This window comes from Protopterus annectens, chromosome 2.part1, assembly GCF_019279795.1.
Source record: "Protopterus annectens isolate FY-2018-M chromosome 2.part1, PAN1.0, whole genome shotgun sequence".
Lineage (NCBI taxonomy): Eukaryota > Metazoa > Chordata > Ceratodontiformes > Protopteridae > Protopterus > Protopterus annectens.
In genome coordinates this window covers 1,560,776,209-1,560,803,681 of record NC_056729.1, presented here as the reverse complement: position 1 = coordinate 1,560,803,681, position 27,473 = coordinate 1,560,776,209, and the positions used below count along the sequence as shown (strand labels likewise).

Sequence of the window (27,473 nt, the reverse complement as noted above, 5' to 3'; positions counted from 1 at the left end):
GTGCTGAGCTTCAAAACTGTAACTGCAGTGCACCCTACTGGAAAAGAGCAAAACTCTAAGAAAATAAGTTGAACTGTTTATGATGATGTTTATCTCAGCTTAGAGACAGAATGTCTGCAGCTAGAAATTCTTTCTATTGTCTGGAAACAGAAATAATTGCAGGTTTCCAAGGTAAAAGTGTTTAGCAGTTTTATGACCTCCAGTTCTATGCAAAGCTTCTGAGAGATAAGTATTTTTAACACAGAGGTTTTATATTTTAAGTTCCTGTTAGCCTGGGAACTAAAGGCAGAGATGACAAGAATGATGTAATCTGAGATAACCCAGCAGAAATATTTGACAGTAATTTAAGAACGATCTCAGCGAGTGAGTCTGTGCATTTTGTATCTTGTCTTTGGACCTGTAAACATCTGTTCAGCACTTGCATTTGCCTGGCTCTGTAAGCAAGACTTAGATCATAGTATCTCTCTTAGAGATAGATAGGAATATAGTAAGATTAGTTTAGATGTTTTTCTGTATTTATGTGCGACTGTCCTACAGTGTTGCTTTAAAATATTTCTTATGATTCTGAACTCTGATGTCACTGTGTTGAGTTATCAAGAATTGCCTTGTTCTTTTATTATTTAATATTAAATATATTTAAACCTTTTAATTGTGGCTGGATTGTTTAGAGATATTTAAGCTCTTAGCGTACTTGCATATGTATTTGGTGACACTGTACAGGCCACTCTTAAATAGCATTGCTGTTGGTCACACTTGCCATTTGGATAATAGCAACATTACACAATAGAATTGGTCACCCTTTGGGAAGGGCCTTAAAATAGCTGATAAAGGGTGGTTGGTAGCTGTGATTTCTACCTTATAGTCTGGGCAGAAGAGGGCTTAGCTAATGAACCTGTGCCAGCCTTCCCCAGGAGAGTCTGTGTGTTTCTATACAAATCAAATCTCTATGTGTGTGTGTGTGTGTGTGTGTGTGTGTGTGTCAGCTACTTGGGCAGGGACACGAAGCACTGGTTGGACAGAGAGGATGCTGGAGGTTTTGGCTTGACTACTAGGCTGAGATCTTAACTCTATAGCTGTGCTAGTGGGGAGACTTATTGGTGATATAGAGGGAGAGGGAGAAACCAGCCCCACACTGACTGTGATCTCTGTGTGCTCTTAAGGGAAATTGTACTTCACCGTGTGTGTACTTGTCATCCTCCCAATATGCATGTCCCTCACTGGTGTTAGTGGTGAAGATTGAGGCTTCTTGATTACTGGGCCAGTGAAGGGGCGTCACACTCAGCTTGGGAAAAGCAGTAAAATAACCCGGATAAAATTATAAGTTTTAAATATAGAGCAAGTAAAGTCAAGTTATAATAACATCTAAGACAAATTGTAGACAAAAACTATCTATAAAAGTTATACAGTGTAAAATTTTATGGGTACTGTATAATTGAATATTTGCTGTTGTAAATCAGTATGTTTATTGCATACATAGATACATGAGAGTGAGTGGGAAGAAATATGTAAGAAGTAAAAAATAGCAGTGAAGTGGAATATTAGGCATAAGTTGCCTATAAAGGGGTGTTAGAGAAGAGCAGGGGAGGGGTATTTTGGAGAATGAGGATAAGAAGAGATTAAAGTACTTAGCATAAGATGTGGATCATGTAGGTATGGTATGTAGGTATGTTAGATAGTGGGTACTAGAGAGAGTTTTGTCTTTGAGAAGGAATATCATATGTACTGACTATGTGAGCATGATTACAAAGAGTAACTGGAATTTAGGAGGTGCAAGAGGGAGAGGAAAAATGGGTAGGTTGGTGGAAGAAGTAAGGACTGGCTATAGCTCCTTGGAAGGGAAGAAAAAAAATACCGTGCTCAAGTAAGTTGGGATATGGAGGAATATATCCAGGATTTTGGTTAGTGGAAGATGTAGTTATAGTGTAGTGCTGCATAGACACTTGTAGGATTTCGTTTTAAATGGAGAGTGTAGCTTTGTGCAGCATTTACATGTGACTTCTTCAAATAAGAATTTTTTTTAAATCGGTTGCAAAATTTATGGAATGGGAGACTGATTTTAACTGGACTGATAATGAGATTCAGGGGGCCTTTGATAAGAAACTGTGATCAACAGAGTGATGCTTAGTTAGTTGGGTATTTTAAAAGGGTGGTTGAAAACTGTGACCTTAGGTTGTACATTGAGGATCTTACAGTGAGCATACTGACAAAGCAGTTCAGTAGTTTATATGTTGGGGATGCTGTCAGTGGTGTGCAAATTTGTTTAATGGGCAGCCATTTTGCTTTTTGTAGAACCGAACAGTGAGTGATGTAATGTTTGTATGGCCAAGAAAACAAATCTACATATGGTATTAGCTGTTGTTTGCAGGAAGGACAGTTTTTTTTTTGTTTGCATTTGCTGTTACAGCAAAGCTCCATTCAAGTTGAGTGATTCTTTTGTGTAGTGATAGGAATTGTGACCCCCCCCCCGAATAGTTGTTTGTTGATCTTAGATATTCTGTATTAGTTTTGACATGCAAACCTTTAGGTATTTGAAGTATGTTGTGGTTTCTGTTGTTTCTGATATTGCACTGTGTTATTAGTATTAAATATGAGTTTCTTTTATATTAGTCATGTTGTGAGTTGATTGAAATCCTTTTTTAGCTGTAGTGATTGCTGAGAGGCAGGTATTAGCATTCAAAATGACCATGGCATCTACAGAAAGGATGACTGAGATTTGTGGAATGTCTTCTGGAAGCATAAAGTGACTTTCCCACATTTCCATATATGGCTGAGCATTTGATGAGTTAAGTGTCGCTATGCATTTTTCTGCTTGTCCATACTAATTTGAGTCATTTTTAATAAAAAGCTTTGTAAACTTTTTATTAACTCTCAGCCTAAAAAGATTTCGTCTTTCCTACTGTTATTACTGCTTTGGGGTAGCGTAAAGAGCATCCATGGACATTAGTGGTACACTTTCATGTACGTGCTCTGGGGAGTCTATTAAAGTCAATGAGCACAGCACCTGTTTTTTTTCTACACTGACACCACAAAGGTTAAAGTTTGCTATTCTTCCTTAGAGGTGCCAACTCATGAAAAAAAGTTTCTTTTAAAAGTGTTTTCTTGTAAAACAAAAGCAGACAAAACTGTTCTTCACTAATGGGCAGAGGTACTGTACAGCAGTTTATGCAGAATGGTAAGGTTTCAAATATCAGAAAATCAATCTAAGATAAACAGCAAGAAATGTAAGGGAGGAGTGCAAGTGGAAAGAAGGAAAAGGAATATTACCTATTTGAACTTTATTATAGAGTTCATAGGTAGGTTATAAGGATGTAGTCCAAGAAACCATTAAGGAGCCTGGTCCAAATTCCCAATTGCCTCATATCACTATATGGTTAAATGACTTGAACCTCAGAAGATCTGTACTAATTTCAGCTCTAATTACAGAGTTTGGCAAGAGTTCATGACCCAGGCCTTGGTGAGATCAGTAAATACTGCACCTGTTAGAAGGTCTTTATCCATATTGCAGAGGATGTTGCCTGTATCACTGCAGTGAACAGTCATTCTGCTGCCTTCTGCCCCAAATCAATGTTGGTAAGGTGATAGAATGTGGTATTTTTGGTGCAATCAATTTGTTATAAGAATACCAGTTTTTCAAAAATATTTCATAGTGTTGGCAGTGTAATAATAGACACAGTGTTTTGCATTACAGGATTGCGCAGTTTAGAATTTGGCTTGTTTCCACTAATGAGACAATATTTTTTTGTGTGGCAAAAATAAAGTTGATGGAGTGGGTAAATAATATATTTGCTCAGCACTTCTCCAGGGCAGTATCGGAGAGAATTTGATCTATAACTTGAAATGGGGATGTGCAGAAAGGGGTCACGCCTGAAAGTGGTCTTATCTGGTAAAAAAATTTATAAAATAAGAGAAGAAATTATCATCATCTTCTTTTGGCTTTTCCCGTTAGGGGTCGCCACAGCGGATCATCTGTTTCCATTTCTTCCTGTCCTCTGCATCTTGCTCTGTCACACCAACCCACCTGCATCTCCTCTCTCACCACATCCATAAACCTTATCTTATCCTTCCTCTTTTCCTGTTACCTTCATCCTTAGCATCTTTTTCCCAATATATTCAGCATCCCTCTTCAGCAGATGTCCAAACCAATGTAATCTTGCCTCTATGGCTTTGTCTCCAAACCTTCCAGCCTGGGCTGACCCTCTAATATACTTATTCCTAATCCTGTCCACCCTCGTCACACCCATTGCAAATCTTAACATCTTTAACTCTGCCACATCCAGCTCTAACTCCTGCCTTTTTGTCAACGCCACTGTCCCCAAACCATATAACATAGCTGGTGTCACTACCCTCTTGTAGACCTTCCCTTTCACTCTTACTGTCACAAGTCACTCCTGACACTTTTTTTCACTCTTACTGTCACAAGTCACTCCTGACACTTTTTTTCACCCACTCCATCCTGCCTGTACTCTCTTCTTCACCTGTCTTCCACACTCACCATTACTCTGAACTATTGATCCCAAGTATTTAAACTCATCCACCTTCGCCACCTCTACTCCTTGCATCCTCACGATTCCTCTATCCTCCCTCTCATTCACACACACACATTCTGTCTTAGTCCTGCTGACCTTCATTCCTCTACTCTCTAGAGCATATTTCCATCTCTCCAGGGTCTCCTCCACCTGTTCCCTACTCTCACTACAGATCACAGTGTCATTTGCAAACATCATAATCCGCGGGAACTCCTGTCTGATCTCATCTGTCAACCTGTCCATCACCATTGCAAATAAGAAAGGGCTCAGAACTGATCCTTGATGTAATCCCACCTCCACCTTAAACGCATCCATCACTCCCACCGCAGACCTCACCGCTGTCACACTACCCTCGTACATATCCTGTACCACTCTTACATACTTCTGTGACACTTCCGACTTCCTCATACAATACCGCAACTCCTCTCTTGGCACCCTGTCATATGCTTTCTCTAAGTCTACAAAAACACAATGCAACTCCTTCTGACCTTCTCTCTACTTCTCCAGCAACACTCTCAGAGCAAGCATCGCATCTGTAGTGCTCTTTCCTGGCATGGAACCATGCTGCTGATCACTAATCATCACGTCCCTTCTTAACCTAGCTCCCACTACTCTTTCCCATGCTGTGACTGATCAGTTTAATCCCTTTGTAGTTACTACAGCTCTGCACATCACCCTTATTCTTAAAAATTGGTACCAAAACACTTTTTCTCCATTCCTCAGGCATCCTCTCACTTTTCAAAATTTCATTAAACAATCTGGTTAAAAACTCCACTGCCATTTCACCTAAACACCACCGTGCTTCCACAGGTACATCATCTGGACCAACAGTCTTTCCATTCTTCATGCTCTTCATAGTTATCCTTACTTCCTCCTTGCTAATCCATTGCACTTCATGATTCACTATTCCCACATCATCCAACCTTCTCTCCCTCTCATTCTATCCATTCATCAACCCCTCAAAGTACTCTTTCCATCTGCTCAACACACTCTCCTCGCTTGTAAGTATGTTTCCCTCATTATCCTTTATCACCTTTACCTGCTGCATATCTTTCCCAGCTCTGTCCCTCTGTCTAGCCAGTCGGTGTGGGTCCATTTCTCTCTCCTTAGTGTCCAACCTTTCATACAACTCTTCATATGCCTTAGCCCTAGCCTTCACCACCTCTCTCTTTGCCATGCACCTCATTTCCTTATACTCCTGTCTACTTTCTTCATCTGTCTGACAATCCCACTTCTTCTTTGCCAACCTCTTTCTCAAGAGAAGAAATAAGTTGTTTATTTAGCTTGTCCATTTCTCTTCCTTCTGGATATGGTGCACTATCTAACGTAACCAGAATTATGTTTTTCCTGCTACTCATAAAAATGTTCCTGCCTGTCCCATGCATTCTGTAGTGCTTCTCACACTTTGTTTCTCCACATTTTTCCATTTCTCAGTCATCTTCAGACTTGCCTCTCGTTACATTAATTTGTATTTTCAAAGATGATGCCTTTTGTGACTTCTCACCCCTTGATGCCAGCTCATGTGGAATAGAGAGCTAAAAGCCTACATATGGCCCAAGCAACTCGGGTTTGATTAGCATCACAAGAATTTGACTGATGTGGCTGGAGAGGATGGGAGTGATCAGCCCTTGCTGGATCTGCAGTCCTTGGGGTAAGGAAGGTGCTCTGGTTCATCCCTTGGGTGTCAGCTAGTGGAAGTATTGGGTATTGCATCCATGGATCACAAGCCTGTGAACACACACTGTAACACTGCTCATGTCTGTAGCAGAGCTCAGAAAACCGCCACAGTGGAGTTGCTACTGCCATAAGGGAGAGTTAGGCTGCTCCACAGGATCTGCAAGCTGGCCCACTCGCTACCACCTGACTCTCACCATTGGGAAATGAATGGGCTGACTGGGTTACTTGGGCTGTCACCCAGTGGGGATATCCTGCTCCACTCTACCCCAGGGAACAAATGGTCTGATTGGGTACAGGTAATGTAGTCATTGTACCAGTCCTGTGCGAAGGATAAAAGTATAGCTGGCAAGATTGTAGTCATTCTTTTGTTTCTGATTTTGCTTAGTTTGTTAGCATACTTTGAATTATATTAGATTTGTCTGTGTCCTTGCAAAGTTGAGAGGTTCAGTGTCAGATTTTGTAATAGTTTATTGCATATGTTTTCATGCTGCAAACCTTGAACACTCATACTGGACTTAAGCTACCATTCTGAAAACAGTAATATGCCCTTATCTTTGGTTTGGCAAAATGGTATGGCTGATTAGCATCTGTAGCTTTGAAGGGCTTGCACATTCATGTTGGAATCTGTCTTACCCAAAAGATGTACTTTGTGTTGGTGCCTCCTTTACCAGTTTGAAATGAAGGGATACAGGTTGGTAGTGGCCTGTCAGATGTTCATTGGATTTGTCTTGGTCAGGGTGGAGGTATTTCAGACAAGAAGAGTAACACCATTTCCAAGGCTGAATAATAGACGCTGATAGCCAGAACATAACATTTATTTGTTTATTTATTTGTTTGCAGTTGGTTTACCAGGATAGTCCATTGGGCCAAAAGAACCCATTTTCAATGGAGTCCTGGGGAGAAAAGCTCCAAAAACAATTAGCAAGGTTACAATAAGGTATTTAGTTTCAATTATAAAATTACTATGGACTTGGAAATACAGTAGGCTAGAGTACAAACATATACAAATATTACAATCTTGTATCGCTGGAAACAATTTACAATATAGAAACCGAGAGGCTTTTACAAATTAGGGTGGGTTACACTGGAGATATTGTTCATACATTCAGAATGAGTAGCTTAATACAATCAAGAGAAAGGTATATGTTCTGATATAGAACTTTTCAATATAGAAACAAAGAACCTTTTCCATCTTAGGGTATATTTACACTTGGGTACCTTTAAGTATTCAGAAAAAGCTAATTCATGCAAGAGCAAAATCTATGAGTTTAGGAGAGTAAGTAGAAATTCCCATTTTGAATAGGGGGGGAGAAGTGGAAATTCTCAGTATGAGGAGATTATGTTGGGTGGGAGCAGGAGCATTCCCACTGGGAAATTAGGTGTGAGTGAAGGGATTTTTTGAATTAGTGATTTGTGATGGTACGAATGGATGGGGGGTAAGGAGTTCCAGAGATGAGCAAGACTGTAGGATAAGAGATTTTTTCCAGGGGGACGAATTGGTTTATCCTACAGAAGTCATCAGTGTCACGCATACCATTCCTCATTAGTTTGGGAAGTGACAGGATACCAGACTGGCAAAAACTTTATTGGCTTCTGAAAGTCATTAATTGCTTTGGCAGTGCCAACATTCAAAATAGAAGATTCCAAGGCAGCTAGAGGATTCTTAAAGGTTCTAGGAAATATGATGGTGGTAGAAGGACTTTCCGTACCATGTGCCACACTGCACAAAGCATGTGTATCTGAACCTTTTTATTCCATTGGTGTTTGATGAGTAATAATTTAGGAATCCTAATTCCACTATGGCTAGTGCTTCACTGCAGTGGCCAGACCTAAGCAGAATAGGAATTGATGTGCTTGCTTACATACATACATATATTTCAAGCACAGGCATAAATGCCCATCTAGCTTACCATTGTTGTATTACTTACAAAAAGGTTATCCTGACACAGGTAGCTGTACAGCATACCAAAGCCTTAGCTCCTTACAAGCACCGTAAAGTACACATATTTCCTACATTCAATTGCTCATTAGCACCTTTATGGTGTGGAATGTCACACCACTCGCAGTCTACACACATTCTTGCATTCCAGAGCATTTTCTGAAAAATCAACTTACAAACATTTTATTTAGAATAAACACTATTAAAACCATACAAATAGCAGTGTTATCAGTAAGAAGTATCCTTTACAATCAGTAACAGTGCATTCATAATCTTTCCATAAATAGTATAATTGCCATACTGTGTAGACTACACAACATAGACATATATTGTTACAACAGTTTTGTTAACTAGACATAAGGTTTGACATGGCAGCAAGAAATTCCTTTTTGGAAGTATATTTGTTAAGATATTTACGGAAATATGAAAACATATGCTTGATTTTTTAATTAGCAAAATAACAGTGAATATCTCTCAAGATGTGCAACTTACCATGCAAATATCAGTGACAGTTTTCAGCAATATCTGAGGTTTCACTTGATACTATTTAGCAGTTTGTAAGTCACTTTCTTTTAGAAGTATCTGGAAACCCCAGCAATATCTCTTCCTTCAAAAAATATTTGTGGCAACACCTCTGCACCCTATGGCAATGAACGTGTCTCAGTTCTCATCCATACATAACCTGACTGCCTACACTCCTAAGTTTGTTCACACCTTAATTTACACCCTTACCTCTTCAAACTTTCTTTTATCACTACTCAAAACAAACAATTTAACTTTTGCTCTACTATCCATCTTTGCCCTTCTGTCTATCTACACATTCACTCCACACTGCTGCCTATTCCCTCAAAACACCTTGAGAGTACTGCTAAGTTATTGTTTTCTTCAGTGTATTACCTCTAGTGTTTAATATAACAATCACTTGACTAGGTTGTAACTTTTATCTACATAAATCAGTACATATCACGTATTTTCACACTTTCAACTTTTGTATATTACTGTCTGTTTTGTGAATATTGCTTGTATCTTCTATTTGTTTTATATTTTATGTGCTGTTATACTGTGGAGTTTTTCTCCCCGAGCCTCCACTGAAAATGGGTTCTCTTGGCCAGAGGACTTTCCTGGTAAACAAATGCCAATAAATAAATGATAAATAAGTACGTATGGAAATATTGCTTATTGTCATACTAACAAAAAAACTTGCAGTATATCCAGCTTATTGTGATATAAATGAACATTAACAATGAATTTTCCTGCCTCCCACCATAGCATTTCACATTATATTCCTTAGTAACATGTAGGTTTCTCAGTTATTAAAATATGAACAAAAATATGAAAATATTAATAAATGATAAAAAGTGATTGATTTATCTACTGTGGGACTTCCTGCATTAACAATCTTAGTGTCATTTTAAGTATTCCTTGCCCTTTCTAATATGGCCTATTATTAGCTGGTAAGTCACTTAGTTAAAGAGGACAGACCCAGAAAAGGTCTGGATACCATAAGGAGCTATGGGTGGGTGTTAACTGGACAAGTAGAGAAAAGGCGTGACATGCTTGAATGAGATAAGTGTAGTACTTGTACCAAATCTTCTGAACTTATTTGCTGATAGTCCAGATATAGTTTTTTTTTTATTTGGTTTGTAAGCTGTTTGCCACATGTTTTCAGCAAACAAACTGAAGGTAGATAAGTACCCCAGTGGGGACTCTTCTTTATATTTCTCGTGTTTTGGTTACCTGTTGTACATGTCATCCAGAACGAGGAAATGTGAGTGTGGTAGGCAGATTCTCCATAAAGATAGGCCTGAAAAATGCCTTTTTTGTTTAGGCACCAGTCACAATTGCACTCAGTGCGAGATTACCAGGCCTTTGTAGCCAAGACCTGAGCAGACTTCTGTCCTTGTTATCTGTATATTTAGAAAGCCAGTGTCTGAAGTTCTTAGCTCAGGGAGCCATGACTTCCATTTCCACCTGCCCTGATGTTCAACCACTTACCAAGAAGCAGTTCAAAAAGATACATTTAGAGACTTCTACTGTCCAGCTCTGCTGGACATTTCCATAGTGTCAGTGATGAACCTGAGGACCATCCGGTTTTGTTACCTGTTCCCACTGTCTCAACCCTGTTGGAGGCCAGCATGGGTCTTGCTATCCACACCTCTAGTGAGGCTGTGCCTACTTCTGCTGCAGACGAGAAGGGGAACTGTGGCTTATCATATCTGAAGGGCCGGGGGGGTCCCAGATTTTGGTAAGGGAGGAATTGCCTGGTTCCCTTTTTGAGGTTGGGCAGGGTACAGGACCACTGAGACATGTTGGGGCTGAGGCTCCTCTTAAGAAGAAGCAAAACACCAGTTATGTGGTCCTGGTTGCAAAGGATCCCCATATAGAGAGGCAGGATTTCACTCAGGGTCTTTTTAAGGCCCTCATGGCCTTACAATGTCCTCAAGGTTTGTCTGTCTTCATCTGTCGCCTTTTCTTCCACTCCTTCCAAGAGACTCAGGGCTCCTGATCCTTTTGATGAGAAGGAAGAGCTGGATTCTAGGGAGAAGTCCCTTGCTTACTCTTCCCAAATTAATTCCCCTTTTACCTTGTGATTAGATGAGGATGACACTGTCTCCCTGATTCCCCTATTGAAGATCTGTCCTTTCGGGACCCAGTTGTTAAAATGATGAAGCATTTTCAGTGGGAAAGTTCCCAAATGTTTGAGGTACTGAAAATACATTATGACCTTTTACAAATGGACACCTCCAGGCCTTCTGCAGTGCATCCTGTATTGGAAGCGCTTCTGGATACTTTTACTTCTGCTTCACAGGCTCCAGAGTCTCAGGCCCCTGTTACTAAAAAACTGGCAGGTTTTACAAAGTCCCTAAGGCTCAACTATTCCTGTAGAAAAATCCTTCTTCTGATCCAGCAGTGATTTCTCTTTCTGCTGATAAATCTTCTAAGCTGATTCTTTCCTCCACGCTTCTGCCTTTTGATCAGGATAGTAGAGCTATGGACAGGTACAAGAAGAAGGTGTATACCTCTGCACCTATGCCTTCAGGGCCGTAAGTCACCAGACCCATATGACTAGGTATGTTCTGGCTCTACTGTCCAAGCTTGGGGTATTTTGGCTAATGTGGTGGATTCTGAAGCCAAGTTCTCTGCCTTTTCCTTATTAGGTTCTATTTCACAGGATGCTTACCATTCCATAAGCTACAGCTATGATGCTGCTGATGCCTCTTCAGGTCGGCTATGTTAGGGTTGGTTGTTATAGGTTCATAGGTTCATAGGTTCATACTAGGCTATCTGCCCGAGGGCATTTACAAGCCTAGCCCATCGTTTTGTGGCTTACGCCACCCCTTTGGTATGGGGAACTATACCCATTATTTTGCTGTACCTCTGTCGAGCAGTGACACTGAGGTAATCCCTGGGGTATATCTGCGATCTCCCATCCATTGGTCAAGATTTCTCTTGAACAAGGCCAGCGAGGTGCTTTGCCTCACATATACCGGGATTTTGTTCCACAGCATAGGGAGTCTTTGGGTGATGAATCTATCCCTCCAGCACGTCCTATTAATAGCCGTGTCGAGGTTTAAGTCTCCCGCACTTGTGGCTCTGATGGATCTAGATTTTTTGAGGTGAAGCATATTCATCAAATCTGGGTTTGACATGGCCTTGTATGTTAGGCAAAGGTCACCTCTGAGCAAGCGGTGGCGACTGAATAGAGCTGGAGTTCTTTCAGTCGGGCAGCATAGGACAGATTTTTGAGACCCTTTATCCTTTTGGTGAGGAACTTTTGTGGCCTCTCCAGCTGCTGCAAGTGTCAAGTCAGATACATTCCGAATGGGGCATTGTACTCAATCATTGGTCTGATGAGTGATGAGTAGAGGGAGACCATGACCTCCCTTGATCTAGATGAGAATCCCTTCATGATAAGGTGGGCAATGTAGAAGGTCTTCCTAACTACTTTAGCTACATGGGTGTCGAATGACAGACTACTATCAACCTGGGTCCCCAGGTCCCTGATAACTTCTTCTGTGCTCAGTGGATTGCCACCTATTTGGTAGCTAGGGGTAACCTTGTTTTTCCTGAAGGGTATGACTATGCATTTTTTGGCATTTAACTTTAGGCCATGGCTCTGGCACCAGTTATCAGTTTCTGTGAGACCCTTCTGAAGGATATCTGTGTCAGATGTGTTTTCTACTATGGCCAGTTTGCAGTCATCTGCAAACTTTGTCAGCCATAACCCTCCTGTGTTTGCTTGTACTTCAGAAAAGTAGATGCCAAACAAGAGTGGGCCCAGGACTGAGCCCTGTGGGACACCACTTGTGACAGGCTTTGAGTCTGACATGGCGCCAGCAACTCTGACCCTGTGGGTTCTGTCACTCAGCCAGTTTGCAACCCATCTTGTGATGTATGGGTTAACATTTAAGCTGATGAGTTTTTCAATGATACCCGAGTGGGGTATTGTATCGAAGGCCTTCGCCAGATCGAGGTAGGCTGTATGGACTGCCTTTCCCTCATCAATGGCTTTGGTGACTGTTTCGAAAAAGTCAACCAAGTTTAAAAGGCATGATCTGCCTTTGACAAAGCCAAACTGGGTTGGATCCAAAGTCTGCAAATTCCCTATGTCTTTATTTATGAGGTCCATTATGATCCTCTCCATGGCTTTGCAGATAAGGCTTGTCAAGCTAATGGGCGGTAATTTCCAGGGTCGGTGGAGGCACCGCCTTTGTGAAGTGGGACCACAGTTGCAGTGCGCCACTCCCTGGGTACGTATCCAGAGGTAAGACTTTGATTAAACAGCTGTCCTAGCTGTGGGTTTAATTCCTCATTGAGTTCGTGGAGCACACAGCCGGGGACCCCATCGGGTCCCATGGATGCTGTGTTTTTTGCTTTGGAGAGAGCAGTTCTCACTTGGGCGTTGGAGATGTTTGGGGGCTGCAATCGTTTGGTATAGATATCTCTCCTTTTGGGGGAGGGGAGAAGTTTGCACTGAACCTGTCTGCCAGTATGTTGGCAATGTCTGTAGGATTAGTAATCTTCACATCATTTTGAACTAGTTCTGAGCATATCTGGGAATTTCCTCCCAGGTTTCTAACATAGCTAAAGAAGGCCTTATGATTGTCTTTTGAGTCTTTAGCTATTTTTCTCTCAAAATTTGCTTTGGATGATTTTATGAGAGCTCTTAGTTTTTTACTTATAGTGATCAAGGGTGTCTTACCTTTTAAGGATTTTGCTCTATCTTGTAGTAGCTTCCTCCTTTTGTTGTAGAGTTTGTTTATGGCTGGGGTCCACCAGACTGGACGTTTGCCTTTGGTACAAAGAGTTTTTGTTTTGCTTGGGATTGCCTTATCCATGCAGTCCTGCAGGTGCTGGTAGAAGGCATTTGTAAGTGATTTAGCGGCTTGAGTACTGTTTTCTGCCGGCTCGGGGGCCCTAAAGGAGACCACACTAGTCTTTAGAAGTGTGAAGTCGGCTTTCGAGAAGTTCTTTACTGTGGTCTTTTTTATTTCAGGTGGGGGTGGGATGAGGACCTCCAGCGAGATTAGTTTGTGATCTGATCTCACCAGTGAGGGGTATACTTCCGGTGTTGAGCATTGTGCTCCCATGTTCGTGATGATGAGATCAAGTATGTTATCTCCTCTTGTGGGGATGGTGACTAGTTGTTCCATGGCATTTGAGTTTATGAATTCCAGGAACTTTTGGGCTAGGGTGTTTGGGCTTGAGTAGTGTTCCCAGTCTATATTAGGGTAATTGAAGTCACCTAGTATGATGGTGTTTGGTGATACATTTATCCCTCTAGTGTTTTCAGGAAGGCCATGTGAGGTTCCTGAGTTTGTGAGGGTGGCCTGTAACATGCTACAATTTGCAGAGCAGTCTTGCCTATGGTTAATTGCACCTGGATGGTCTCCGATGCATCGTGCGTTGCTACCAATCTTGAGGTGTGGGTGTCCTTGATGAATATGGATACCCCCCCTCCTTTCTTGGTATTGTCTGGATTTTGGGGCCGGAACGCATGATATGAGGTAAAACCTGATAGTGCTGGGGTGCTCTCAGGAGCCTTGAACCAGGTTTCTGTCACAGCACAGACATCGATGTTCTCCATACTGAGAAGGGCCTCGAGTGCGTGCATTTTGAGATTGAGACTTCTGGCATTGAGCAGAATTACCCTTAGTTTTTTTCCTTTTTGTGTTCTAGGGTGGTAGGTTTGAATTTGAGCCTTGCCTAAAAAGGCACTATGGGGTGGCAAGAGCCTTTGCCAATATCCGGAATCCCAGGGGTGACAGGTGCAAGCCGTCCCTTGCGAAGCAGCGTGGCTTGTCCAGCATGTCATCCCAGGCAGACGGACATTGGATCCCCTTTGAATGACACCAGAGTTTAAGCCAATTGTTAAAGCTGATCATCTTATCTCTGTATTGTGGCATCATTCTTGGTGAAGGTAGGATACTGCTCAAGGTCAGGGTCATACCTGCCTGGGCTACATAATCAGAGAGCTCCTCAATGTCTCTTTTCATGTAGTCCAAAGAGGTACGTCTCAGGTCGTTTACACCAGCGTGGACTATGACAGAGTCGTTCTTGTACCTGCTGTTGAGAGACCTGAGTGCTTGCGTTATGTGGCGGATTCTAGCGCCCGACAGGCAGCTTACTGTGACCTTCTCCTTACTCAGTCTGGTGAGCGGGACGTCAGTGTGTCTGACTATGGAGTCACCAATGACTAGTGTGTTTGGCATTGTGTTTGGCCTTAAGGGCTGTGACCGTTTGACACTCTGACTGTGAGGTCTATGTGTTGCAGGTGTTGTGTTCTGAGGTGGTAGTTGTTTGGGTGTCTGCTTTGGTGGCCTCTGCTGTTTTGGTAGATTTTTGATCAGAGCCTCCGAGTATGTCTTTGTGTGTTTATGTGTATGATTTCAGGTTGTGATGGTACTATGTGAGACTGGGTCTATAGTGTGTATGGTAACCTTCTCCTCCTGTCTGGCCTTGCCAGTCCTATGTTGAGAGAGCTCAGCCTCCAGTTTGGCCGTATATTTGCATCTCTCGCATGTATTTGTGTTTTGTGGGAGGAGGAGAGGGTTGTCTGTGTACATGAGGCAATTGTAACATTGCCTCAATATTCCCAGGTTCACCAGCTGAGCAGGAGAGGACACTAGCAACTGATCCCTCGACATGCTAGAAGGAATAGACAAGAAAACTTTAAAAGAGATTCAGGGGGATGTGGGTGACCGAGAAATGGGGTTTGCCTTTTTGGGGTACTATCTATGACAAGAGTGCTGTATCAAGGTGATAAGTACTGGAGGAGCAAGTGATAGGTTTTACAGATAGAGTATAGTCTACTTGGAGTCAAGTAGAGATGATTTTTTTAGTTATAGGATACGCTGATTAGATCAGTAGTATAGTTCGAGGAAGGTAGTTTTAAGGGAAAATTTGAAGAGTGGAATTTAGATGGCCCAAATAGTTTAAACTTTGCTAGCCGGCGCTGCCCTAGTGTGCAGCGGTGGCAACTCCGCGCTAAGTCGCGCTAACGCGCGTATAGCGCGTTTTATAACAGGGGGCTGAAAAGAGCTACGAATTGGCCCAAAACGACCAATGGGCTACTAGTTACTGGCTGAAACCTTACCAGATCAGACAAAAAGGCCGCTCAGTGCTACCCACTCCCACTGGTTAGCAAAGAAACTTCCCTCCTTCCAAATATGGCAGTGATTCAGTATCAGGAACTAAAAACAAAGTCCAGGGATCAGCAACTCTGAAACTGGACTATTCTAGTTCAGTGAGGCGGGAAAACAAGAGATAGTGTGTTTTTTTTTTTTTTTTTTTTTTTGTAAAGAAACAGAAAAACAGACAGTAAATGCCTTAAATGCTGTAAATCGGCTAGCGCACTTTAGTGTGTAGCCTACAGTAACAATTTGCAACAAATAGAAACTTTAAAGTGCAATAAACAATGTTACAATGCAAAGTTTGACTTAAGTAGCTGTAAATCAGGCTAAAAAGCAGTAGATCAGGCGAAAATGCAGTCGCTAGCTTAAATACAGTTGGAAAGCCACAAATAATACTTATATCAGGTAGAAAGTCACTCTTCTAGCCTTCTGCTGCTTGGAACTCTGCAGGCCACCACGCGGATACTGTGCTGAGTTGGTACAAGCTGAAAAAACGCGCGTATAGCGCGTTTTATAACAGGGGGCTGAAAAGAGCTACGAATTGGCCCAAAACGACCAATGGGCTACTAGTTACTGGCTGAAACCTTACCAGATCAGACAAAAAGGCCGCTCAGTGCTACCCACTCCCACTGGTTAGCAAAGAAACTTCCCTCCTTCCAAATATGGCAGTGATTCAGTATCAGGAACTAAAAACAAAGTCCAGGGATCAGCAACTCTGAAACTGGACTATTCTAGTTCAGTGAGGCGGGGAAACAAGAGATATAGTGTTTTTTTTTTTTTTTTTTTTTGTAAAGAAACAGAAAAACAGACAGTAAATGCTTTAAATGCTGTAAATCGGCTAGCGCACTTTAGTGTGTAGCCTACAGAAACAATTTGCAACAAATAGAAACTTTAAAGTGCAATAAACAATGTTACAATGCAAAGTTTGACTTAAGTAGCTGTAAATCAGGCTAAAAAGCAGTAGATCAGGCGAAAAATGCAGTCGCTAGCTTAAATACAGTTGGAAAGCCACAAATAATACTTATATCAGGTAGAAAGTCACTCTTCTAGCCTTCTGCTGCTTGGAACTCTGCAGGCCACCACGCGGATACTGTGCTGAGTTGGTACAAGCTGAAAAAACATGCGTATAGCGCGTTTTATAACAGGGGCTGAAAAGAGCTACGAATTGGCCCAAAACGACCAATGGGCTACTAGTTACTGGCTGAAACCTTACCAGATCAGACAAAAAGGCCGCTCAGTGCTACCCACTCCCACTGGTTAGCAAAGAAACTTCCCTCCTTCCAAATATGGCAGTGATTCAGTATCAGGAACTAAAAACAAAGTCCAGGGATCAGCAACTCTGAAACTGGACTATTCTAGTTCAGTGAGGCGGGAAAACAAGAGATAGTGTGTTTTTTTTTTTTTTTTTTTTTTGTAAAGAAACAGACAAACAGACAGTAAATGCCTTAAGTGCTGTAAATCGGCTAGCGCACTTTAGTGTGTAGCCTACAGTAACAATTTGCAACAAATAGAAACTTTAAAGTGCAATAAACAATGTTACAATGCAAAGTTTGTCTTAAGTAGCTGTAAATCAGGCAAAAAGCAGTAGATCAGGCGAAAAATGCAGTCGCTAGCTAGTTAAGAGGTATTCCTGGCTCCAGTTGCAATCTCTTCCTAAAGATGTTAAAGACAAGTCGTTGGATTCAACTCTGGAGACACACAATCTGTTTGGCTCTGCTGCGTCAGACCTCTTTAAAACCTTACACAGTAAAGGGAAGGTTATGCAGGACCTTAAACAATTTTTTCCTTTCCCTATACACAAGTTTTAAGGAAACTACCCTTCTAAGACTTACTTTGTGTGTAGGCATCCTAAGTAACCCGTGAAGGGTGAGAGACCTTATAAGGCAGTCTTTTCTAAACAGCCTGTTCGAGATTCCAGGAGCCATATGTCTTCCTTTCCTGACAAGTGTGCCTGTACCTGGCATTCACCTTTCTCTACCCCCTCAGCCAAATTCCCCTTTCTCACAGTTTAACTCTGTCCTTTTCAATTTGGCAACACGTCACCACAGACTCTTGAGTTCTCTCGGTCATTCAAACCATTTGGATTTTCTCACACAGCAGAAGGATTCTCTCATTCACCCTCAACTTCTCACCCTACAGTTGACTGTTTGGGTGATAGGTTATTAGTTCCTTTCTGACACCATTTTTCTGAGGATTTGCTTCAAGTTTTGCTGGAAGCCCGAAAATCACATGTTGCTAAATGGAAGAGATTTTCTGTTTGGTGTCGCACATGAACAGGACCCTCTTTTGGTGGGTATTCCTACAGTTATATCTTATTAGTGTGAGTTGCTCACTTCTGGCTTGGCATACCTGTCTTTTAAAACTCACCTGTCAGCCATTTCTGTTTGTCTGCTTTTAGGTCTACCCCTCTCCACTAGATTTGAGGTTAAACAGATTCTGAAAGGAGTCTTTCATATCAGGGCTCCAAAAAAGCGAAGTCCTCCTCCTTGAGACCTTCATTTCATTCTTGAGAAGCTGACTCAGCTTGCTTTGAACCAGCAATTTTTTGTGCTTTGCAGTTTTATGCCTGGGAGACTGTCTTGTTGCTGGCTCTTATATCTGCCAAGAAAGTTTCTGAGCGGCAGGCTCTTATGGTTGTCCCTCCTTTTCTGTTGTTTTACAGAAATAGAGCGTCTCTTTGGACCAGTCCTTCTTTTATGCCTAAGGTGGTCAGTGACTTGTCTTTGAATCAGGCCATTCATCTTTCTAACTTTTTTCCCTCACCACTAAATAGCATAGAGTTCTACATTCTTTGGATTTGCATAAACAGCTCCGGTATTATTTGAATAACACTGAGAATATTAGAAAGTCTGAGCAACTTCTGGGCTCTTTTCATACCAAAAAATTGAGTTTGCCTGTTTTTAAGCAAGCTGTGACCTGTGGGATTTCTAAAGCCACTTATTTTTATTATTCTTTTTTATGGTAAGCAGCTTCCTTTTTCTATTTGTGCTCATTCTGCTAGGCACTGGCTTCTTCTGACGCTTTTGTTTTGAGGGCCTTGACGCTCAGTCCATTTTGGAAACTGCTGTGTGGTCTTCTGTACATACTTTTACTAAGCAGTACAAGTTGTGTGTTGTTTCTAGGACTAGGGAAGGTTTTGCCAGGTCCATCTCTATGGGTTTTTGGAGGATCGTCTGTTGCTCCTTCCTCCTCCTTCAGTGGCTTTAGTACTCCCCCTTTTGTACGGAATATTGCAACAGTGATAAGGAAGGATATACTACAGTTGTGTATGAACTTACTATAACAGTAGATGTTCAACTTTTCACACTTGCTGTACTCAGTCACTCCTTCCCCATTCAGATTTTTTCTTTACCCATTGTACACTTCTTTTATTGTTTTCTTCTTGGGTTGTTCTCTTTCTCCTGGAGCAATTCAGTTCTGAGGATTTGGCACTCATACATCACTTATGTACCTTATGCCTCGAACACAGGGCATGCATCTTATGTATGTCACTTGGAAAGGCCTAGGGCTTTAATATTCTGGCTGGAAGTATGGCTATCCTCGGCAGGATATCCCTTTTGTAAGGCATACTGCAACAGTGAAAAGTAGAACACTTGCTATTGTGGTGTTTCACAACTGAACTTTGTGAGTGCTTCCCTGACATCAGATCTGAACTGTGTTTGCCTCCTGTTAGGTTAAGATATTTCCCCTAACAATTACTTCAACAGCCATTCACAAGCTGCATTAGCTAACAGTCACGAACCTGTCTCTCTCTCTCCCTGTGTGTTCTGGCCCTCAGGTACTCCAGGAGGAATGTGGGGTGTGGTAGTGAAGCCTGTAATATTCCTGAATAGCATCCCATTTAGACAAGGAGGCACAAAGTCAGTGCAGCTGTAAAAAGAGGTAGCCTAAAATGTGTAGCTGTTATGTTCACTTTGATATCTCCTTTGGCAGTATATATTTTCAAGGAAGAATACAGCTTTGCAGCTGCCTTAAACTTGAAAACTCTAGGGATTCTTCACAGTTTTAGAAAGCCTGCAGATCTATCTGTGTCTTTCAGAGCAGAGCTCCTGCACTACTGTTGTAGGCATCTGAATCGTAGCATAATGCAGGGAGGTATACTTTAGCCCCAGAGTGCATATATTTTTTTAATTATTCAGTTAACCCACATCCCCAACTCCTGCAGTTCCCTTCACTGCTGAGAAGTATGAGTGACATACTGCTGAGAAGCATGAGTGTTTGCCCATACCTTACGTGGATAGAAGGAAGTTTCTCTGTTCACTGTGAGAGAGGGAGCTTTGAGCAGCCTATCTGTCCCTGGAGGAGAGGTTTCAGCCCAGAAATTAGTAGTTTCTTGGCCGTTTTGGGCTAATTTCTATCTCTTTCATTCCATGCTATAAAACCCGCATTTGCGCGGTTTTGCATGCCGGGCAGCGGCGGTTAACCAGGATATAACTATTCCTGGCTCCACAAAGTCTACTCTTCAATTTATCCCTTGGAACTAGACAAACTTTCAACTTAAGCACTGAAACCATTCACCTCTCATACCGGCACTTGCTCAAAACTCATAGCAAGCACTAATAAACCTTAGCACTAGACCCCCCCTATACTGTAGAGAAGGACAAGGGTCTCTATTCGACCTTACCAGCCAATCAGTAAAACAGTTCACTGTACCTATCCAGGCATGTCCAAAGGGCAGTTTCAGGTGTACTCTCTGGTCCAACTGCTGAATCTGGGCATTTTGAGGCAATGTTACAATTGCCTCATGTACACAGACAAACCTCTCCTCCTTCCACCAAACACTAATACATGCGAGATATGCAATTATACAGCCAAATTGGAGGCTAAGCTCTCTCAACCCAAGACTGGACCAGGCAGGCAAGAGGAGAAGGGAATTACTTGCATCACACCACCAGTCTCACATAGACCTAGGAAACCAGCATCGGCAAAAAACACACATAAATACACAAAAACATACTCGGAGGCTCTAAATAAAAATCTGCAAAAGCAACAGAGACCTCCAAAGCAGACATCCAAGCAACCTCCACCCACCCAACATAAACCATGAAACACATACTTCACAAAACCAGTGTGCCACACAATCACAGCCCTTAAGGCAAAATAACATACCCAACACACTAGTAATAGGTGACTCTATAGTCAGGCACACTGATGTCCCACTCACTAGGCTGAACAAGGAGAAGGTTACTGTTAGCTGCCTGTCGGGTGCCAGGATCCTCCACATAACGCACACACTCGGGTCACTCCAGAACAAGTACAAATATGACTCTGTCATTGTCCATGTTGGTGTGAATGACCTGAGCCATACCTCCCTGGACTACTTGAAAAGAGACATGGAGGAGCTCTCTGATCACATAGGCCAGGCCGGTATGACCCTGACCCTGAGTAGCATCCTGCCCCTCACCAAGAATGATACCACTGTATAGAGAAAAAAATGATCAATTTCAACAATTGGCTAAGCGTCTGGTGTCATTCAAAGGGGATCCAGTGTCTGTCAGCCTGGGATGACATGCTCGACAAGCCACGCTGCTTCGCTAGAGACGGCTTGCACCTGTCACCCTTAGGCTTTCGAATACTGGCTAAGGTTCTTGTCACCCCCATACTGCCTTTTTTAGGCAAGGCTCAAAAGACAAACCCACAGCCGTAAATAGCACAAGAAAAAAAAACTGAGGGTAATGTTACTCAATACCAGAAGTCTAAACCTCAAAATGCACACACTCGAGGCACTCCTCAGTATGGAGAAAATCTATATATGTGCAGTAACAGAAACCTGGTTTAAGGCTCCAGAGAGCACCCCAGCACTACCAGGCTACAACTCATATCATACATTTCGGACACAAAACCTGGACAAAAGGCTGGGGAGTATCCATATTCATCAAGGATACCTACACGTCCAGGTTAGTGGCACAGCACGATGCTTCAGAGATCATCCACGTGCAACTAACAATGTGCAAAACTGCTATTCAAATTATAGCTTGCTACAGATCACCCACCATGTCCCAGGACCCTCTCTCCACATTCCTGGAAACACTGGGAAACATAAAGGTCCTACCAAACACCCTGATATTTGGTGATTTTAATTACCTAACTATTAACTGGTAGAACTACTCAAGTACAAACTCCCTTGCCCAACATTTCCTAGAATTTATAAACTCAAATGCCCTGGATCAACTGGTCAATACCCCCACCAGAGGTGACCTGGCCATCACCAACATGGGCGATCGGTGTTCCACACCGGAGGTCAAACCCCTCACTGGTTAGATCTGACCATAAACTAATCACTCTGGATATCCACATTCCGCCACTACCGCTGGTCAAAGAAACCACCGTGAAAAACTTTTCAAAAGCAAACTTCACGTTACTTAAGACCGAGGTGGGAAGTTTCAAAGCCCCCATGATAAAGGATAACGCTGTCCAAGCTGCAAAATCCTTTGCTAATTCACTCTACGGGCACCTACAAGAATGCATGGATCGTGCTATCCCAAACAAAACCAAGACTCACTCCTCCAAGAAAAGGACACCAGTCTGGTGGACCACTGCCATAAACAAGCTATACAATAGAAGGAGGAAACTAGTACAGAAAATTGTAAAATCCCAAGAAGGGAAGACATTCTTGATCAAGTATCAGCAAGAAACTACGTTCCCTCATAAAATCATCCAAGGCTAGCTTCGAAAGAAAAATTGCCATGGACTCCAAAGATAACCACAAGGCATTCTTTAGCTATGTCAAGAATCTAAGTGGCAATTCTCGGATCTGCTCGGAGTTAGTGCAGAATGGTACAAAATACACTGAACCGACCGATATAGCCAACATCCTGGCAGACAGGTTCAGTGCAAACTTCACCCCCTCTCACCCCCAAAAGAGCCCATAACTATACCAGAAGAATGTAGTGCCCCTGAAATCACAGACACTTAGGTTAAAACGGCCCTCTCCAAAGCCAGAAACACAGCATCAGTGGGACCGGACTGTGTCCCAGGCTGTGTCCTACATGAGCTCAAAGATGAACTAACCCTTCACCTAAACACACTGTTTAAACTCAGCCTCTCCACAGGCTACGTGCCCACAGAGTGGCGCACAGCAACGGTTATTCCACTCCACAAAGGTGGAGACACAACGGACCCCGGGAACTATTGCCCTATAAGCCAGACTAGCTTGGTCTGTAAAGCTATGGAGCGCATCATCATGGATCTCATTAACCGAGACATTGGAAACCTCCAAACACAGGACCCTACCCAGTTCGGCTTTAAGGGCAGATCATGCCTCCTAAACCTGGTGGACTTCTGTGAGACAGTTACCAAGGCTATAGATGAGAGAAAGGTGGTCCACACAGCTTGCTTAGACCTCGCAAAGGCCTTCAACACCATTCCCCATACAGGTATTATAGACAAGCTCACCAGCCTGAACATAAACCCCTATGTCACAAGATGGGTTGCCAACTGGCTTATGGACAGAACCCACATGGTAAGAGTTGTGGGAGCTAGGTCTGACTGTAAACCGGTTATAAGTGGCATTCCCCAGGGCTCAGTCCTAGGACCCCTCCTGTTCGGCATATACTTCTCAGAGGTACATGCAAGCACAGGAGGACTATGGCTGACCAAGTTCGCAGATGACTGCAAACTAGGGGCTATAATTGACTCTCTGGCTGACACAGACATCCTCTAAAAGGGTCTCACTTAGACAGATACCTGGCGTCAAAACCATGGCCTCAAGCTAAATGCCAAAAAGTGCATAGTCATCCCCTTTGGAAAAAATAAAGTACCAACAAACTACCACATAGATGGTAGAGCTAAATACGGAAGACGTAATAAGGGATCTGGGGACCCAAGTAGATAGTAACCTCTTCTTTGATAATCACATTGCCAAAGTGGTTAGAAAATCCTTCTATGTGGCCCACCTAATCACAAAAGGGTTTGCATCCAGATCAAAAGAGGTCATTGTGCCCCACTATGCATCACTCATCAGACCCATCATAGAGTACAATGCCCCATTTGGGATGTACCTTACAAGACACCTGCAACAGCTGGAAAGACCACAGGAGTACCTCACCAAGAGGATCACTGGCCTCAAACAGATGCACTATGCAGCTCGACTGAAGAAACTCCAGCTGTACTTGGTTGCTTACTGCCTACTCAGAGGTGATCTCTGCCTGACATACAAGGCCATGTCCAACCCAGAACTGAAGGACATGTTCCACCTAAAGAAAACCATATCCCTTCGAGCCACAAGCGCCAGGGATCTAAACCTCACCACAACAATAAATAGAACGTGCTGGAGGGATAGATTCATGTCCCAGAGACTTCCCATGCTCTGGAACAAGATTCCATTCTACATTAGGCAGAGCTCCTCGCTAACCCTTTTCAAGAGAAACCTTGACGAGTTGATGGGAAACAGAAAGTTTACCCCAGGGATCACTTCAGTGGCTCTGCTGGACAGAGGCACAGGGAACAAATCAAAGGGGGTGGAGAAAGCCAACACATTCCGGCTAGGCTTATAAATGCCTTCAGGCAGATAGCCTAGTACCTAACTATGAACCTATAGTTAGATGCACAGACCACACACCCTACGGTGGACAAGAAAACGGTGATGGGTAAACTGTTTTTCTGGGCCCTTAGGTCCCTTCGTTTTAAAAAAATATGAATACAACCTGTTGGTAGCTTATCTGCCAATGAGTAATATTAAATGCTGTACCCAGAGGACCATGTAGTCAGATAAAATGGAGCTTATTGTTAATGTGAGGACTAGGATAATAACTTGTTTTGAATGTGTCTAAGGGCAGGATGATGCTTGTCATGATTAGTGTCCTGTTATCACCAAGAATGATACCACAAATCAGATAAAATAATTGACTTTTACAGTTGGCTGAGTATGTTGCTGTCATTCTAGGCAGACTCTGACAAGTGTCAACATATAAAGCTGTACTTCAGGTGAGGCAAATTGGGTGGCTGCCCTGGATACAATCTGTTATGGGTGTGATTGACACTGTAGAAGAGGTACTGATCGGTCTCTAGTGGTTAATGGTGCTGAGATCGCAAGTGCAGATAATCCTTTTAAGCAGCTGCAGTTATAATTGTGGCTGCTTTAATTATTTAAAATACTGTCTGCATGTTATAAGGACCTAGTGTAGCTGTTTACTATAGCTTCTGTTGAAAACTATAAGAAAGAACTCGAGATTTTTTTTTGCTTTGACTTTGGTTTAGAGAAGATCACCTGGGAGATTGCCTAGGCAATCATTTGTCACAGATTCAGCTTTTGCACCATGGGAAGAGATTGACTTGACTGTTGGCCTCATCGTGGATGGCTTGAACTCTTGTCAGCATGGGTTTCACATATTGGCAAATGCTTTTTCTGCCAGTCTGTTACCTAGACATTCTAGCATAATAGTATAATAAATTCTAATTCGGACTATACCAAGGTGACTATACTCGATGCCGGGACTGTAAACAAAAGGATACCCAGACTCATGGCCCTCCTTGATAATTAGACCTATGTACTTAAAGATTCTTGGTTTCATTGTAATGATAGCATGCACTCTGTACCTGGGTTTGGCACCTATCATGTTGCCAGATTCACTGGTAGCAATGTGTGTGTGTGTCTGTATCTGCATTTTTCTGGGGACCCAATTATCTCACAGCAAATCTCTCATGAGCCCCACCTAGAACTTCTAGACAAGGCCAGTGCTGGCATTGTGGGAGCCCTCCTCATTTTTAAGGTTGGGGCCCCTGGACACTTACAGTTTAAGTATCACTCTGATGTTCTTCATGCTTCACTGTTGCAGTCATTACATTTGGGTAATCTGCTGGCAAGTTGCCCTCAGTCGGCCTGATTAACAAAGTCTTGGGTCCTGCATCGGTTGCTGTCCCTTCTTCCATGACGTCAGGGGTATAAAACATGCAGCCGATGCCATTTTCATCAGTCTTTCTTGCTGCATGGTGCCCGAAGCAGTTCGCAAGTGCCGGTCGGCTGACTCCTGAAATTTTCATTTTCGAGTTTCAGAACCGAAGTCTTCAACCTGAAGCTAAGTACCCCTTAGGGGAAACTTTTTCTTGCTCCTTACCGATGTCAAGTAAAAGTTAATAATTGTATTACTTGTGGGAAGCAAATACCTCATAAGGATTTTAATTTGTACTGTATTTCTTGCCTAGGCCCTGAGCACAACGTGCCTTGCTGTCGGTTTTGTGCTAAATTTAATCAACGCACTGTTAAGTGTCCGTATATTTTTGCATCAAAATATTTTGGCTCAAGATTTAACTATCCAGAAATGTCATCTGCTAGCAATCCGACTACCGGAATACCTAAAAAATGCAAAGAAAAAGACAGAGATAGACCGTTGAGATCCAAAATTGACAACGAAGCTTCTCCTAAGCCAGTCGCTGGTACTTAGTGAGGCGCTTTCGCAGCCCCTGAAACCCGCTACTTTTGATTCGCAGGCCTCTGCTGAGACCCATTCGGAGTCTGGTATGCCGTGAGAAACTAAGTATTGAACCTGCGGATGTCTCTACCTTGGATGGGTCTGGAGCCGCTGAGCAGGCACCAGCTTCTGTGGGTGTTTTCAGGCCTAAAGATTTGTATATTAAACCGACGCCATCTTCAAAACCAAGGCCAAAATCAACTTCTATGTCTAAAAAAACAACGCTTGGGCCACTTGCACAGGCCCCTATGCCTAAAAAACTAATGATCAAAATGGCTGAGGATTTAATTACCTTGATCAGGGGTACCCATCCCCCTCCCGCTAAGAGGCCTAAGCAAGGCACTGACTATGAATCATCTGATCAGGTTTCTATTTCTTCTGATTCCTCTTCTGATCAGGAATTATCTATTCCACCTTATGAGGACTTTGATTCAGAAGACTCCATCCCTTCTGCTTCTCCTCTTGAGGATTTTTCTTTTGGAGAAACTTTGCATACCTTAAAGGAACACTTTCACTGGGAGAGTCAGGATTTCTCAGAATCTAAAAAGAGGCTTAGGGATTTCCTCCTCCTTCCTCAGCATAGGCCTTTGGCTATACCTCCTGTTCTAGACATTGTTGATAATGTTTTCTCAGAATCCAGCATGGCTCCTGATTCCCTGCCTCCGGCTCCTAGTAAGCCAGACAGATATTACAGGGTTTCTGACTCCCACAAATTCCTCTTCAAAAACCCTACTGCTGACCCTGAAACCGTTTCTCAGGGTCCCAAGGGCGTTAAAGCTTCTACTGATAAAAATCCTACCCCTTCTGATAGAGACTCCAGGGCACTGGATAGATGGGATAAGAAGGTTTACACGTCTGCAACCTTGGTAATCAGGGCTTTAAACTGTGAATTTCATATGCTTAAATGTCAGCAGCATGTCATGGGCTTACTTAAAACAGAAAATGATGATTCCTGGCTGTGTGGAAAGTAGAGTTGCAGGATTTATTGCATTCAGCTGAACAAGTTGGAAAGCATACTTTGCAATGTGGTTTTGATTCCTTGGGGGCCTCTTGCAGGGCCGCTGTAACTGGATCTGTGATAAGAAGGCATGCTTGGCTCAAGGAGCAAAATCTACCTGATCATGTTAAAGCAAAATTGTTGGATGCTCCTTTACAACAGGACAGTCTATTTGGTAATAAGGCAGAAGAAGTTTTGAAAAAGATGGAAGATAAAGCTAAATCTCTGCAAACTGTAAAAGATTTCCTACAAGTGCAGCCACCCAGGTTCAGTAGGCACTGGCCTACTAAG

General features: G+C 42.6%; 1 protein-coding gene across 1 annotated transcript in view; it reads left to right on the top strand.

The window, feature by feature from the left end:
- The window catches only part of PRKCZ (protein kinase C zeta), a 4,411,399-nt gene that overhangs the window by 712,991 nt on the left and 3,670,935 nt on the right, over positions 1 to 27,473 (top strand). The gene's annotated exons all lie outside the window — the stretch shown is intronic.